The following is a 16,902-nucleotide window of genomic DNA, read 5'->3' on the forward strand; positions in this document are numbered from 1 at the left end:
TTTGGTGGAGGAATCACCTTTGCCTTTTGCAAGGGCAGAGAATATAGCATCTCCATTGTTGCTTCCTTCTTGGGCTTTCAGCCTTAACTCCTCCTCTAGCAATAATGCACAAAACTCCTCAAAACTCAAAGCTTGAGGTCTCACCTGAGTATTAAGGGCAGTTACTAGTCCATTATACTTTTGTGGACAAATCCGAAGACACCTCCTCACTAGCTCCTCGCTAGTCTTCTGTATCCTAGCACTAGCCATCTGGTCGCGCAGATTCTTAATCCGAGTGATGAATGCTTCAGCTGTCTCTCCTTAAGAAAACGTCTCCGCTGCTAGTTGATTCTCCAAGTTTTGAATCCTTGTTTGGTTTCGCGTTTCCTACTGACTCCTCAGTACATTCCAAGCCTCTGATGCTTTGGTTGTATGTTGAATCAAAGTCAAAGCACTGTTAGAATAGCTTGTAACTAAGGCACACAATGCATCTGCATTCCTTCATTTCCAAGCTCGTAGAAGATCTACATTCGGAGGAATCATCATACTAGGATTTGATGGGTCGGGGGTAGGCTGTGGTTGTACATCAGTCCCTAGCACAGTCTCCAAAAGCTCATAAGAATCAAGGATAGTTGTAATTTTGAACTTCCACAAGGTAGAGTTTGTACCATCTAACTTTCATTCGCTAACGATTGGTGGATGAATCCTCAGTGTTTGAATAGCTGGTACAGTAGCACCACCTCCTGCACCGCTTCTTGATGCGCCAGAACCGCTTTCGGAAGACAACATTATTTCTCTTTTCTATTTAAGCCTTTGCCTCTTGCGCACTCTTCGATCCCTAGAGCCCCCTGGGCACAATAGATAAGAGGAGAATTAGAAAATTTATTTAGCTCCAAACAATCGATACAGAGATGGCTCTGTCCACCCGTGCGCTTCCACAGTGAAGCTTAGATGGCGATCTAGATAGAAGATATGTGAAGAGCTTAAGGCTAGGTGGAACAACTATGACTGGGTGAAAGATAGATGATCGATGGCTGTTTATAGCCCGTGAAGGTAGCTAGGTTGGCATGACTGACTTACCATATGAGCCTCCACTAGTCGGCTAAGGAATATTCTAGGGAATATTCCCTTTACTGTATCAGCTTAACTACTTAGTCCAACAAAAAGATTAGACCCACAATGATCACCTTTTTGCCATCTGGTCACATAGACCTCATCTAATATACAAGTCAGGACTCAACCAATGTCCGGGCTCACATTTGGCTTCTCCTCATAATGGGGGCCTTACAACTTTGAGCACCGTGGATCATTGATGGCACCTTATGAGGGTGGGGCATTGAGCATATCTAACAAAGTCATGGTCTCTTTATAAAAAGATGGCTCCACACAATCAGTCAATATTACATAGTCAACCCTAAATTGAAATCTCTCAAGGGAATGAGAGATACAAGTTGATTTGCATAGCAAAATGGGCTAACTTAGAGTGGAAATTTTAGTTTCCAATTTTTCTACATGAGGCACCATAGGGCTCTCAACCTCTTGCTAAATAAATCTCTTGCTTCCTACTTTTCAATCAATGAAGCATCACTTGTGGGCCTCTATCTACACACTTGGTGCACTAGCAGTTGCCCCACATGGCAATATAATAGATAGCATTGTATCTTGGAAAGTAACATTTCTTTTTTACACTTCATTAAGAGGTTGCTTATGCATCTTCTTCACATTGAAGATCACGTCATTACTATAGAAAATCTTTCTACCTTCTTGATCCCAAATGCGATAACCCATCTCGTCGCTTTGTCCCTTGCCCAAAAAAATGTACTTAGTGGATTTGGTTTCTAATTTGCTACAATTTTCATTTGACACATGCACATTAGCTTCACAACCAAATACTCTTAACTATAAGAGGTTTCTTGCCTGACTATGTATCTTTAGGAATGCCACCATCCAAAGTACTATTAGGAAACCTCTTTATCAAATGGACAACACTCAAAATTACCTTAGCCCGAAATCCTTGAGTAAGATTAATATTAGATAGCATACTAATATCCTTTCATTTATCACCCTATTGATATACTTCGCAATATCATTTGGGAAAAATTACCAAGTTTCGTGAGTTCTTGTTTTATCCCATGTGTTCCATAAAGTTTTTTGAAGTCATGAGATACATATTCTTTACCGCTATTAGTTTTGAGACACTTAAGTCTCCTACTAGATTGAATTTTTGTAAGTGTCATTGAGCACATACACAATGGAGATCCTACCATCATATTCAACACAAAAGAATCTTAATGCTAGTCTAACCTATTCCTTGCACAAAATTATGTGCTCCTATATACTAGCATATCACTTGCTAAAATCTACTCTTAAATAAAATGGTAATGAACCTTTATCTATTTGATCCACATATGAAACATCATTCTTTGCTAGCTAAATGCTACTAAGGTTATCATAGTATATGATAACCTTCTTGTCCACTTATAGTCCCAAATCATGAAGTAGCTTGTGTAAACAAGCTATCTCACACATTGCAATAACTATGGCACTCTTATACTCTAACTCAATACTAGATAATGCAAATATAGGCTACTTCTTACTACTCCAATTAATAGTACCATTCTTAAAGGAAAACATAATCCCATTGGTAGACCTCTTGTTTGAAATACTACCAATCCAATCTGCATCCGTGTACCCATGCAAGTCCAATAGTATACTTGTAGCAAAGAATAAGGCATAGTTAGACTTGACATAGCATAATGTGTGTTGCACTGTATCCAAATGTGGCTTTTATGGAAGCTACATAAATTGACTCTCCAAACAAATTGTGTAGTTTAGATCTCACCTAGTGATTGTCTAATAAATGAGGCTATACAAAATCTTTCTATATATATTAACATCTTCAATCACATCACTCTCATGTGCACAAATCTTAGCATTGACACATAGATGTATTGAGATTGGCTTACAATAAATCATACCATACTTTGTCAGCATATCCAAAGCATACTGTCTCTATGATAACCAAATATCATCTAAAGTTCTGATTATCTCTATACTAAGAAAATAGCATAGCTCTCCCAAATCCTTCATCTCAAACTCAACCTTGAGATGACTCTTCACATGGTCAATCTCTGTCTCATTGTCACCCATGATAATAAAGTCATCTACATACATAGTAATGACCACATTATCCATATCACTCTCACATACATAAGTGAGCGATTAGCTTGTGCTATGCAGAATCTAATGCTAACAACATATTCCTCAATCTTGTCATGCTATGCCTTGGGTGCTTGCTTCAACCCATATAAGGCCTTAAGAAGTTTGCATACATAATCAAAATAATTGTCATATGTATAACTAGGTGGTTGCTCAATATAAACTTCTTCCTGCAAATTTCCATGCAATAATGTATTTTTAACACACATTCGATACATGATTCAACCTTTTGATACAACCATTGTTATGACATTTCTCATATTAGCTATTTTAGCCACTACTGGAGAAAAAGTATCCTTATAATCAATATCATGAGTATGTGCATACCCTTTGGTAACCTTTGTAACTAGCCTTGCCTTATAGTGCTCAACTAATCCATCAGACTTATCCTTTACCTTGTAAACCCAATTTAATCAATATATTTCTTTCCTTCTAGTAAAAGCACCAAATTCAATGTATCCTTTGCCTTAAATATAGCCATTCTTTCATCCATAGCATTACCCCAATGATCCTTACCCATTGCATTGTCAAAACTAGTTGGCTCTATATCTAGTGTAGCCTTAGCCATGCATACATAGTGATGAGCTACATAACTATTATACGTCAAATTGCTACATGCAATTTCTTACTCTTGTTGATCATTGTGGACCTATATAGCTTCTAGGTGCTTTAGAACCCTCTTGTCTCTTCCTCATTCCAGGTGTCTTAATAGATGGGATCCCAAAATCTTCATCTAATTTTTACTCAGAACTATCTAAATGCACATCAATATGACAGAAACTTGACAACACATCAGTCATAATAGGTGAGTCTCCAACCTTCTCCTTGCCTTTCCTTGTTGACACATGATATACTTGGTGGAGTGACTTGTGACTATAATCTACACTCCGAGGTCTATCAATAAACCCATGATTAGGAGACTCATATGGCCCATTCAATATTCGTGATGATTATCAACTTGTTATTTGTACAATCACACTCTCACATGCACATAAACTCCAATGGTATTTTGCACATTGCTATAATACCTACATTTCATAAAAGATAATATCTTTGCTAACTCTTAACTCACATCTACCTTGTCATAGGTGTCCTATTCATCTTGTGTATAGTAGTAGTAGTAGTTTCTTCAACCAAACAGTAATGTGGTAGTCTCTTTTAGATATCAATACTTGATCCACCTCTACAATATGCCTACTTTTCTACTCAATAACTTCATTTTGATGCGAAGTGTATCTACATATAAATTACCTTTAAATACCATGTTTCTACAAAAAATTAGAAAACTTGTTGGAGAAGCACTTTCCCCCTCCATCTAAGTTGTTAAGGGTAGTAGTAATTGGTGGCATTTAAAGCAAGGTGGCCAATAGTTCATTAATGAGTAGACAGATGTAGTAGCAATTATGACCATTGGCATGACACATGGGCAAAGAGAATATTGCAATTGGTAGTAGGCTATACAAGTGAGAGGCTTACCCAAGCAGATTCAACCATTCATTTGTCTTTTTGGGTTTGTCTATGTGTTTGCCATGTCCCTATTGGGTCTTTTAACCAATCCATTAACTAGCATCGTGAATTCTACAATAGTAGTAGAGTTGCTTCACTATTTGTCTTCAAATCTATGAGATGATGTTGTTCCTTTAGTGAATTTTCCAGTGCACCTAGTTATATCATTTTTATCTCTATCGAGATTGTTGTATTGGTTTCAAAATATCAATATACACTTGAGAGTTTTTTTTGAGTACTTCATCTTTGTCTCCATTGTTTTGACGATGTTAGTCTTAGTACTTTAGATGTTGATTGTAGAGTAGGATGTTAGTGTTCACCTATGTTAGCTCTGAGTATGACCACACTCTACCTTGTGGTGGTGATGTTTGAACGTAATTGTGAATGGTGACCACAATCATCGTTTGTCCACATGATAAGTTAAATGCATATGGGTAAGGTCAGCCCCATGTAGTTCTGGCCACCAAGCATGGTGGTCCAAGGTTGAACAACACCAAACGACACCATCTCTTGAGGCCCCCTCTATCCTCAAAGTGATGATATGTCTTGTGCACAGTAGTCCCCTCAAATGCTGTGAAAGTGCCATTTGCACTCTACTTGGAATGGAAGCAAATCCGCACTCCCACCAATCACTCCTACTCCTCCATTGAAGCTAGCAAGTCATTTCTTTACTTCTACTCACCTCGTTGTTATCCCACCTATACCCCCTCCCCGATTTTTAGTTCTAAATAGAATGGCCCACCAAACCAACATGCCATTTCCAAATTTCTCTAGATCTTATTATGAGGATCTAGATGCTTTCATCTGCAAGTTTAATGTTACTTACATTGTCAACTTCCCTAGTTAGGTTAATGAGCCTCACAAAGTGGTTGTATTCAAATCTTTGATGTGAAAAAAGGCTACAACCTAGCTAGTGGAAGAACATCGATGGCCCATTTGAAATGCTACACTTATTGCATTTTAAAATAGATTCCAACCCAACCAAATAGATATATAGAAACTTGAATAGCTCCATAGCCTTAAGGAAGGGAATAAATCAATCCAGGAGGCTTATATGGATAAGTTCACAATCCTAAGAAGTACAATTGACCCAAGTTTCAATTTCAAATAAGTGATAAATATTTGACCACATGGCTAAATCTTGATCCATATTTGAAAGTGGGATTTGGAAAGGTAGCTTATATAGCATTTAGGGAGACTCCATCTTTAAGTAAGACAACAAGATTTGACCGTGTGGCCAAATAATAAAGGTATTGGGGGTTCCAAAAGTGCATGGAAATTCCCAAATTCCCTAATATAGTGTTCAACCACAAGATGAAATGTTAAACACCCTATATGTCCAAGGCCTTAATAAGCTAATCCAAGGAGCTTTTGCATTTGATTAGTTGTTTGGCAATATCATAGATCCCTTTTACAAGAAAGCCCTTAGATTAGAACAATTTCTATTGAAAGAAAAGTCCAAAAAAGGAAATAAATCCACAAAGTTCACCCAAAAGAACTATCTAGAGGTAGAAACTAGTAGTAGGAAGTTGACTCCAAGGATGAGAAGGAGAAAAGTCCTAGCAAGTCTAAGAGGAATGACAAGGGTGAGAGACCCTCAAAGACCACTTGAAAAAATGAGGTCAAGAATCTATGGTGGACATAATAGAATAATCCTAGCCATATACAAGCTGAATGTGGCCTGAATCAGCCAGATGGTGTAGTATTTGTAATATGGCCACTCACAACATAGACTAATGTTGGTATAATGGCAGATATCAGATGGTTTGCTCAGGAGGATGGCAAGGTATCAAAGCATCCCTGTCCAATTATAATCAAACACAATTTTGGCCAATCAAGCTTAAATAACCACAGTAGCTTAACAATCAGGAGTATCACCAAACCAGCGGTGGCTGTGGCATGCGTAGTAGGGGAGAAAGAGGCCAAGGAAAATTTTGACCATTTTCTAAACATTTTTTTTTTCTATAGAAGAAGGACACTGGAGATCAAAGTGTCTTGAAGCTTAGGAATATGATACCTAGAAATGGCAAGGGCAAGGCTCAATAGCCATGCCTTGAGCCAACATAGTGGAAATCAAGGAGCTATTTGAGTCGAATGCCCACTTTTGCTAACCTAGTCTAGAAAAACTTAAAAGGATGGAGCATTAAAACCCACAAGTCCTTCATGGGTAGAATAGAAGAGAGTCAACCATCAAGTGGCCACAAGGACAATAGGTGGAAACAACCATGATGAAATATATGCCACCAAGTTTTGGTCCAAATGTTCAACCCAAACAATGTTCAGGAAGTTATGGGGAAGAATCTTCCACATCAAAATGTTGTTCAGGATGATAAAGCCACGAACGGAATTCATGGAAGCCACACTGCATTGCACTCTCAACAGTATAGCTGGCAATGTGATGCACAAATCTTGTTGGTTCACAAAGTGTAAAGATAATTCTACACTTAAGTTCAAGATGGAATCAATAAAATGAGAGAATGACCATAGGCTTGAAAAGTGCGAAGCTGTAGTAGAAAAATGGATGGGCAGTACCAACTCCAAACCAAGAGAAAAACAAGCAAATTGTGAAGGAGGATCCGCAACCTAGTGGAGTCAAACGTCTAGATGTTCGTTCTAGAATGGACAAAGGTAAGCATCCAAGGGTTTATCTTGGTAAACAAAAGAGACATACACCAAAATTTCCTCATCCTAGTAAGGAGTAGGAAAAGAACTAGAAGATAACCCTAGATAGAAACATGCTAGAAACTTGGAATCTAATCTCAGAGGTAGTAGGAGCTAGAAATGTGATTCTGATCCCACAAAAGTAGAATGGAATAGGCAAGGAGTTTTGTCATGCTAGACTCATCCAAAGAACCAATTAGATGGGGGCCAATGAATATCACTGTTCTATTAGGAGACCTTTTACATCCTATATTGGCTTTTAAGGACCACCTCTACTGAAGATGATCCAACTAAATTGACCAAGTGTTACCAGAGCTTGAAATGGTGGCTATGACTGCAAATGCTTCGAAGGTCACAATTTGGGGAGTCTAGCAGAAGTGGGTACCATCGGGCCCAATGTGTTTGATCTGACAATTCTGATAATCCCTATTCGATGCAAGGACCAGATCATCCAAAACATCTTGCTCAACAGTAGATTCGGTGTCAACATCATCACCTTGATAACTTGTTAAGAATTGGGATTAATGGATTGGCAATTAGCCCCATTCCTAGTAAGAATGGAAAATCAGTAAAGGGTGAGACCACTTGGTATCATATGCTTTATGCTTTTGGAAATTGCTATAGTTCAATTGTTGGTTTCTTTAGTCATTTTGAATATGGAGCATGTAAGTGAAGAGTATTTCCTATTTCTGGGAAGGCCTTAGCTTTTCCAAGAAAGAGTAAATCATAATTGGGATAAAGACAAACTCACTATTGACCAAAATCAACACGAAGTTACTATGCTCTTAAAAAATGTTGCTCCTCCCTCACTACAAATGCAGATTAGCTGTGGTAGAGACAACCAACATGGTGGAAGGATTGAGTGATGATGAGGAAAAGGCTGATGCAAATTTATAGCCATGGTGCCTAATTAATATTTTATAGGTCAGTGAATAGTATGTGTAGCCATAGACTCTATCAGATAAATCCCCAGAGAAGGAGGAGGAAGGCCGCAATCCGAAGAGTTTTGGAGCCTAGAACTTAGAAAGAATGCAATGCTCTAGCTTCTTTTCAAAGGGATATGTAGGAGATATTTGGACCCTATCTAACTGATTTCATGAGAGTATTTTTAGATGAATTTAGTGTGTTTGAGAAAACAATGCTCCATCTGATGCACCTACTACAACTATGTTTGACAAGATGCCGAGAGGTTGCAACTATTATGTAGGACACATTGGCATATTCACCATCTATATAGTTCTTCAATTTTTAGGACAAATCTAGTTGCATGGATGCCACATGCAACTTTTGGTACATTTAGTTGTTCTCTTAAATTAGTTGCTACAAGTGGCAAAATCTGTTTTTTAGTGGAATGATGAGGCAAACCTAGGGTTTCAGTACCTGAGGTTGTTATTGTCTTGAGACCCCATAGTGATTACCTCAAATAAAAAAAACTCATTTCATGTCTTTGTTGATGCTTTTGGTGTGACTATTGGCAGTGTTCTCATGCAAGAAGATTCTGATGGATGGTTTTGCATAGTCTTATATGCTAGTCGACGATTATCCAATGTGGATAAGAATTACTTTGTTACTGAAAGAGAATGCATGGGCATGATATATTCCATCAAGAAAATTTGGCATTATTTGCTAGGGCATGCTTTTATTTTCCATGTGGATCACTCAGTCCTGTTTTATCTAGTTAAGTAATAAAATGTGACATGAAGATTAGCAAGATAGATTTTGTTGTGCTGCGAGAATTTGAGTACAAAGTGATACGTTGAATGGGAGATCAACATGTGATTGTTGACCTTCTATCCCATCTAGATTCTAGAGAAGCACCAACTATCCATTGTCGATGATGAATTTCCAAAGGCCCACTTATTTACTCCCAAACATAAGTTACTTGAATGATTTTTGTGGATTCATTTATACTAAACACCCTGCTAATGTCTTACATGTATCTTAGAGACGATATTTTGATTCTAGATGATGATGATCTATATTGGTATATGGGGGAGGTTATCTTGCAAGTTGTTCTTTATGTTAGACATTTGGAGTTGCAAATGGATGAGATTTTTCAAGACTATTCTTCCAAAGTGGATGCATGTTCTAAGGTTGCTTGGCATCCCATGATAGAGTGTGTGGTATTGAATCAAAGACAATTGAAAGCTCTTACATGATTACAAAATACTAACCAAGTGAGGGAGGATCTTTTAGCCCATGTTTCTAACGCCACTTTGTTCTAGGTCCATCAGTGCCTTCCCTTGCTTATTATCAATAGATGGCCCACATATTGGATTCTTATCTATCCATAGTTCAAATGAAGTAATTTGAAGCCACCTCCCTTGGTGCGCCGTCTCTGCAATATCAGTCCGTCTGCCCTTCTTAATAGATGACTTTTCTTACAAATCATTGAAGTACGATCCTGATGACAACAACAGTCGACATGATCTTCATCACCAACCCCTTGAGTGATGTGAGCTTTCATCCTAACAGGATGGGGACGTGAGTATGGGCTGCCCTCTGTATCTATCAGAGAGTGAGACAGGGGGTGGGGTGAGTGACCAGTCTTTCCCTTCAAATTAAATGAGAGGGGCGATGTGTGAACGGAGTGTTGCACGCACGGGATGGGCCTCTCAATGCACAATGCACGATTTGTTCCTGTGCATTGCACTATAAGGCTCCCTGGCCTTCCTTCTTGCACCGTATGCCAGCAAAGGGCGGGATGCACAGTTGCACCATCAAATGTGCACAAGGCATACAAGCTCTGCACAAGTGGCAGTAAGGATTACATTAATGGGTTTCAGGAATGGGATGTCCTTTGTATCTTTCAACAGAGCGTGAGACAGAGGGTGGGCTGAGTGTGATGGATGTTTCTTCAATCAAGTATTGAGAGGTGAGGATTGAGGGACGTTACGACCATTGGCATCCGGTGTGTTACCATTTCCCTCTGCACACATGGGATGGGTCTCTGCCCTCCGCACAGGACAGGTCACTTTGTTTTGAACACTATATTGCAAGGCTCCCTAGCCTTCCTTCTTGTACCTATGCCAGACGGGGTTGGATGCACTGATGCACCATCAATTGTGCACCCTAGCATACTCCCCCTACACCACCCCCTTGTCGATTCCTAAACTGGGTGTGAGATTTGGGTTTCCATCAATATTACCTCGAGTGATGTAAGTTATGGGGCGAGTGATTGTTCTCTCATCACATCTGAGTGCCAGTGAGTTGAGTGACTATCCTTCGTCAACGACACCTCCCCCGATGGACTTCATCAACCAGCTACATCCCTGGGTGCTGCTGCATGGTCCCTGCCATGTTGGCTGAACGCTAGAGCGAGCCATGGTATCTCCTGCACAGCTGACTCCAACCCTTCTATATTAGCAGTGCCGGTTCCTTCGACCATACACAAAACATGCCAAGTATTCCTAACCCTACTTTTCTGTTTGCAAGTGTATGTGATGTCTTAAGTGTGGGGATGCCCGCGTCCAGTCGTTTGATGAGTCCCTGGTTATGTTGCTGCATCTAACCCTGCTCGGTAAGGTCTTAAGTGTGGAGACGCGTCCCTGCGCATCAATTCTGTATATCATCATGGAAATATATCTATCCACCTCCAAATGTGGAAATTCATTTTTTATGCTCTGATGGGGTTCCTTCCCCACTCCTCCGTTCTATTTCACCCTGTCCCCGGGGCTATTCCCGTTTGCCTTTATCCTTTGTTTTGCCATTTTTCCATGTGAATGCACCCTAAGTTCACTAAGACTCACATCCAACCTTATAGCCTTGTTCGTCCCTTCAAACTGGCCATTTTTCCTTTTTATATACCCTTGTTCCGGCTAACCATTTTTGAGTTATTAATTTTTGAAGCAATTCCCACTCATTGGATATATTTTCATGTGAACGCATCCTTTTTGCTTCAAAACACTAATCTAACATACCAACCCTGTCCTATGCCTTTCTTGGACCCATTCCCTTTTTACACCCTATACTTTCGCTGTCCGGGTTGTCCGTTATTAATTTTTGCGCGTTTTCGCGTCTTTTTCGTGCATTGTTTTGCACTTTTTCCATGTGAACTTGTCCTACTCTTTTCGGAATTCCATTCTGACTGGATCGCCTTGTCCACCCACCCTTCTTGCACAAATTTTCTTCTTCCTCTACCTTGTTTTGCTATCTAGATTTTTTGTTATTAATTTTCATTGGTGTTTTTTAGCGCCATTTTCTTGTTTCTTCCATGTGAATGTCTTTTAACCCCATCTGAACTCAGATTTGATGTGATAGGCCTGACGATTATATTTTTTCAAATATTTTTCCATTTTACTATCCTCTATTCCGGTGCACGAATCATTTCATATTAATTTTCGAATCCCTTTTCGGGTATAATTTTTGGGTTTTTCCCATGTGAATGTGTCCTCTCTCGGTCGAAACCATGTGTTGACGTGATAGCTTTGTGGGGCACATTATTTCGCACATTTTTCCTTCTTTTCGACCTATGTTTCGGCAAGCGGATTTTTCCATATTAATCCTCGTATGTATTTTTGGAGTTATTTTTCATATTTTTTTCATGTGAACACCCTGATTTTGCCCGAGAACCCGTGTTGCATTTTTCTATCATCTTCCCCTTGTTTCTCGGCACATTTTTTGTTTTTATGGTCCTTTGATCTGGTGTATGGTTTGTGTTTTATTAATTTTTCTTCCTCTTGATGTGTGGCCGCGTCTCTCGTGTGCGCGTGAACGTGCCTGTTTTTGGTTTTATGCGCCTCGAGACGCCCCGGTGGCCTCTGTGCCTCGCGTGTCATCGTCCCGGCTCCGTCTGATCCCGTCGATGCATTTTTTAAAAACTCCCGCACTGCGCTTGCGCACGGGTCGGAGGTGCGCTCACCTTTTAATGGATTTCAAAACAGAAATACAAAAAAAAAAACACAACACACAAATACACACAACAACAACGAATAGCAACAACACAAAACCAAGGGAAAAAAAAAAAGACAAACAGAAAAACACCCAAAACCGACACCACCACAAATAATTAAGAAAAAAAAAAACAAAAAACACACACAACATAACAAACAATAAACAAACACAAATAATAAAAACAAATAATAAAAATAGAAAAAAAAGAAAAAAAAGAGAGAAAAAACACAAACAAACCAAAGAAATTAAAAAGGTAAAAAAAAAACTCCAAAATTTAAAAAAAAAAACAACCGACTTATCTGTTCGTTTCCTCCTCTCCTCTTCCATCGCGCTCGCCTTCCTCCCTCTTCCTCCTGCGCCTCTCACCTCCCCCTCCATCGTTGCAGCTGGCCTCTCCCTCCATCATCGCGGGCCCCTTCTCCTCATCGCCTTCCTCCCACCTCCTCTCCCTCCAACCTCCTTTTCCTCCCCCTTCACCTTCTCCTCAGCGCCTTTGCAGCCTCCTCCGCCCTCCCCTCCACTCTGCCTCTGCAACCTCCTACGTCCTCCCCTTCGCCCCTTCCGCCCTCTCCTTCTCCTCGCCTCCATCGCGTCCATCTCCTCCCCTCCCCCTCTCCTCCTCCTCCGCCGCCACCACCACCCCTCCTCCTCCTCCTCCTCGCCCTCGCTTCCTCCTCCTCCCCATCCTCTAGTTAGTTCCCTACCTAACTAACTTAGCTAACCTAATCGACTTAACTAACCTAATATACTTAGTTACCCTAACTAACTTAGTTAACCTAATTAATTTAACTAACCTAATTCACTTAACTAACTTAATTAACTTAGCTAACCTAATTAACTTAGCTCACCTAATTAACTTACCTAACCTAACTTACTTAGCTTACCTACTGTACTTACTTACCCTACCTGACTAGCCCCTAGCCCCCTTTCCTATCCCTTCCCCACTCTACCCCCACTCTCCACACGTAGCACAGGTGTCTAGGTGTGCCTGTGCTTACGGGAGCTGCACACAAGTGTTCACGCGCGAGGACGCGCGTTTGGTCTTCTCCGTGCGGTAGAGCATGCCGTGCCCGAGCATACACAACTGTTCACACACATCCTGGGTATCTCTTTTGATTTTCCACAAACCCGAGAAAAATACCTTAAAAATACCTAGAAACACTAAAAAATATTATAAAAAGCATAAAAATTTAATTTAAAACAAAAAAAACTAAAAAAATTCATTCCTAAATTGGATAATTTTTTGGTTGATCTTGCTAATTATAATATAAATAATTAACTGCAAAAAATAAGATTTAAATTCCTTTTAAAAGTCACTAAAAATTAAGAAAAAATCATTAAAAATCCTTAAAAAATAGAATTAAATTTAAAAAAATCACAAAAAATTCCATCAATGCATTTGACTGCTTTTGGAATATTTTAAAATAAAAAATACAAAAAAAACATAAAATACAAAATCAAAACACACCTAAATTACAATTAAATAATAATAATAATAACAATCTCACCCAAACACTAATGAACATTACCTAAACCAAATGTGATCCCACTAACATTGCCTTGATATTCATTTTATTTTTTTAAAATACTAAGGTGTTTTATTTTTTCCAGTCTCAGTGGTTTTTGCTTTTTTGTTGGATTCCTTGCATTTGGGACTACTTAGTGTGCCCTCAGTCTCTTGCATACACACCCCTACCAGGTATCTATTTTTTATGATTTATTTATTTTGGTCGTCTCTTAACCACAGTTAATTGTTAAAATGAACTTTATTCACCCACTTTTTCACGCGCGCTCGCGCTAAGTACACATTTTTCTAATAACTTAAAATCAACCCACCGTTCACTTTGCACACACTATGTGCGCTTCAGAGGCACTTTAATTTTAAATAAAAAGGAACCAGCCGTTACAAAAATGTATACGCTGAAAAAGAAGAGGGCTTCAAACACATTAAACTTTAATAAATGAATATGCATTTAGAGACCTGAGTCTAGGGATCGAAGTCCGGGTTTCGTTAAAAGCATTATTTCACATTAATAAATTGTAACTGACAATTTAAAAATGAACCGTCATTTTCTTATTAAGGTTTACAACCTAATAAAATTTCAACCATGGTTAATAATTTATTAAAATAAAGCCTTCATTAAAATCATTCCCCTCACTGCACTTCTTTTCCCATTTTAATAAATACGCTTCGTGGGATGGGCAAGTATAGTCCTTTAAGCTGATATTGTTTATCAAAGTTTTGGTTATGTCCTGATTAGGTTTTTGAGGTATTATGGTTTGATTGTGTGATACGATTACTGGTGCGGTCTGTAGTTTTATTTTTTGCCTGATACGGGATCTTGGGTGCCTACTTGTTGCATAGCATGAAGCTTTCGGTCGCATTTGTGTAGGGGTCATGCCAAATTTTTTCTAGGATGTGGGTTATTTGTGGTGGTCAATTGGTTAGTTACGTCTGTGTGTGCTTATTTTGATCGATTTCTTTTTTATAGCTATTTTGTTGTTTTGCAGGCATTCTCTATGATTGTCTGTGTTTGTGGTGTGTGTGTGTATATTCCATCTGAATGATGCCTCAAGCTCCTCCTCCTGTTCAATATGTCCCATTGATCAGTAGGGATTAATCTTCCCTACTGACTTTTGAGCCTATCGCAAAGTTGACCTTGCAACTTTTGTGGCTGCTTCACTCCCTTTGATTCCAGACGATCTAACCCTATGTGATGAGTTTCTTGCATCATATAGTAAGAAATCGGGCTTGGTTTGTGGTACTTCCATGGTTTTGACACCTAGAGGGTTAGGGAAGGCTTTATCTCTTCCCTACAAAGGAGAACCCTTTGTTATAGCCAGATAGTTATTCTCAAATGACGAGATTTTCAAGCTATTACAGAAGGAGACCAAAGAGGTCCTTGATGTCAAGAAGGTGATTAACACTTCAAGGGTGTCTTTCTCAATGATCACTGATCCTCTCTGGAAGCTCGTCTGCCAATTTCTCTAAGACAGGTTCATACCTGCCAAGACACCATCTCACTATTTGTCCAAGGAGCTCTTCATAGCTTCAAGGATGGTGTTAAAAGGGGTTGCCATTGACTGGAGTACTTACCTTCTTATGAAGATGGACCAACATTTTGCCAAAGTGACCAGAGGGAATGTTACCAATGTAACTTATGGTTCATATTTATATGTTTTCTTGACATAGTCAGGCCTTAAGAAGGGTGTGCTACCTCCTCCTCCATCTGATCCAGTACCTCCCCCTCCACCTTCAGAGGATTCAGAATCCGTTGATATAGAGAATCTTGATTCCCCTCCTTCATTGGTCATTCAGCGGAAGCGCTTGAAGCATGTAGCAGAGAAAATTTCACCAGTCATTCCTTCAGTAACAGTTCATGCTACCTCTGGAAGTGACCTCCCTGCCTACCTCACATGTAACAACTTATTCAGGGCACATCAAGAGGGTCCTTTGGAAATATCGGTTCCTTCACTGAACAGTTTAGTGTCAGCGGATGCCATTCCTTTCCTTTGTAACGACATCCAGAGTTCTATTGAACTCTTAGTGACAGCCTATGTTCAACAGTTATATGCTTCATTCTATGAAGAATTGATGCAATCCAAAGACCAGATGCATAAGGCAACCACAGAGTTAGCCTCTGTTAAAGGTACTCTTGCCGATTTGTTTAAGCAGATGGAGCAACAGGCACAAATGATTGAGACCTACAGAGAAGAAATATCTTCTTTGAAAATTCAGTTAGCAGAGGCTCAGTCAGAGGTCACTAGAGTTTCAGAAGCGAAAGAGAAAATGTCTAAAGAAGCTCAATAGTTTAAGACTCTTTTAGATATGAAACTCTCAGCTTTGTAGATTGCTCACAATACATTGGAATCCCAAGCTTCCCAGATTAAGCAGTTGCAGGACCAACTGGCGCAGTCATGGTCCATTCCTCCAAGTCCCAATGTTCCTATGATTCCTTCTATATCTCAGCAGGACTTAGCAGTTCTCCAGAGACACGCCATATTATGTTTGTTGTTTCAAGATAAAGTGGAAAGATTGCAGTCCAGGATGGATTTATTATGGTCTACATTTGAGAACTTTCAGGAGTATATTCCTCCGGACCATTCCTTTTTTGTCCACTATCAGTTGCAGAAGTTGGCCTTCTATATTAAGCTCTCAACGATGGATCTCCCTCTTCCAGAGGATGGTTGGAGTGGGGTTTGGTCTTCTGATTTGCTAACAGAAGTTGTACGTATGATCTTTGAAGATTCTATGATGACGGATACCATGTTGCTATCTTATATGTATCTATGAGGTGATTTGTTAATTTCAGATGATGTAGATCTAGCTTGGTATGTGGGGGATGTGGTCTTACAAGCTACCTTATATGTCAACCATTTGGAGTTGAGAATAGATGACATGTTCCAGTGCTATTCTTCTAAAGTGGCTACTTGCCCTGACCCTTCATGGCATTCAATGATTGATTCTGTAGTCCTGAACCAACGCAAGAATACAACTTCTACTCATGTGCAGAGTCCTAACCAACTGAGGGTGGATCTCCTAGCTTATCTTTCCAAGAACCATCCATTTGATTCATCCTTCTTTGATGCCTACCATCGACGATATGTTTTAGGTCTCTCTATTCCTAGCTTATTGTACTATCA

The sequence above is a fragment of the Lygodium microphyllum genome, chromosome 30, assembly GCF_053477565.2.
Source record: "Lygodium microphyllum isolate KBCC chromosome 30, Lygodium_microphyllum_v1.1.10, whole genome shotgun sequence".
NCBI classification, from domain to species: Eukaryota; Viridiplantae; Streptophyta; class Polypodiopsida; order Schizaeales; family Lygodiaceae; genus Lygodium; species Lygodium microphyllum.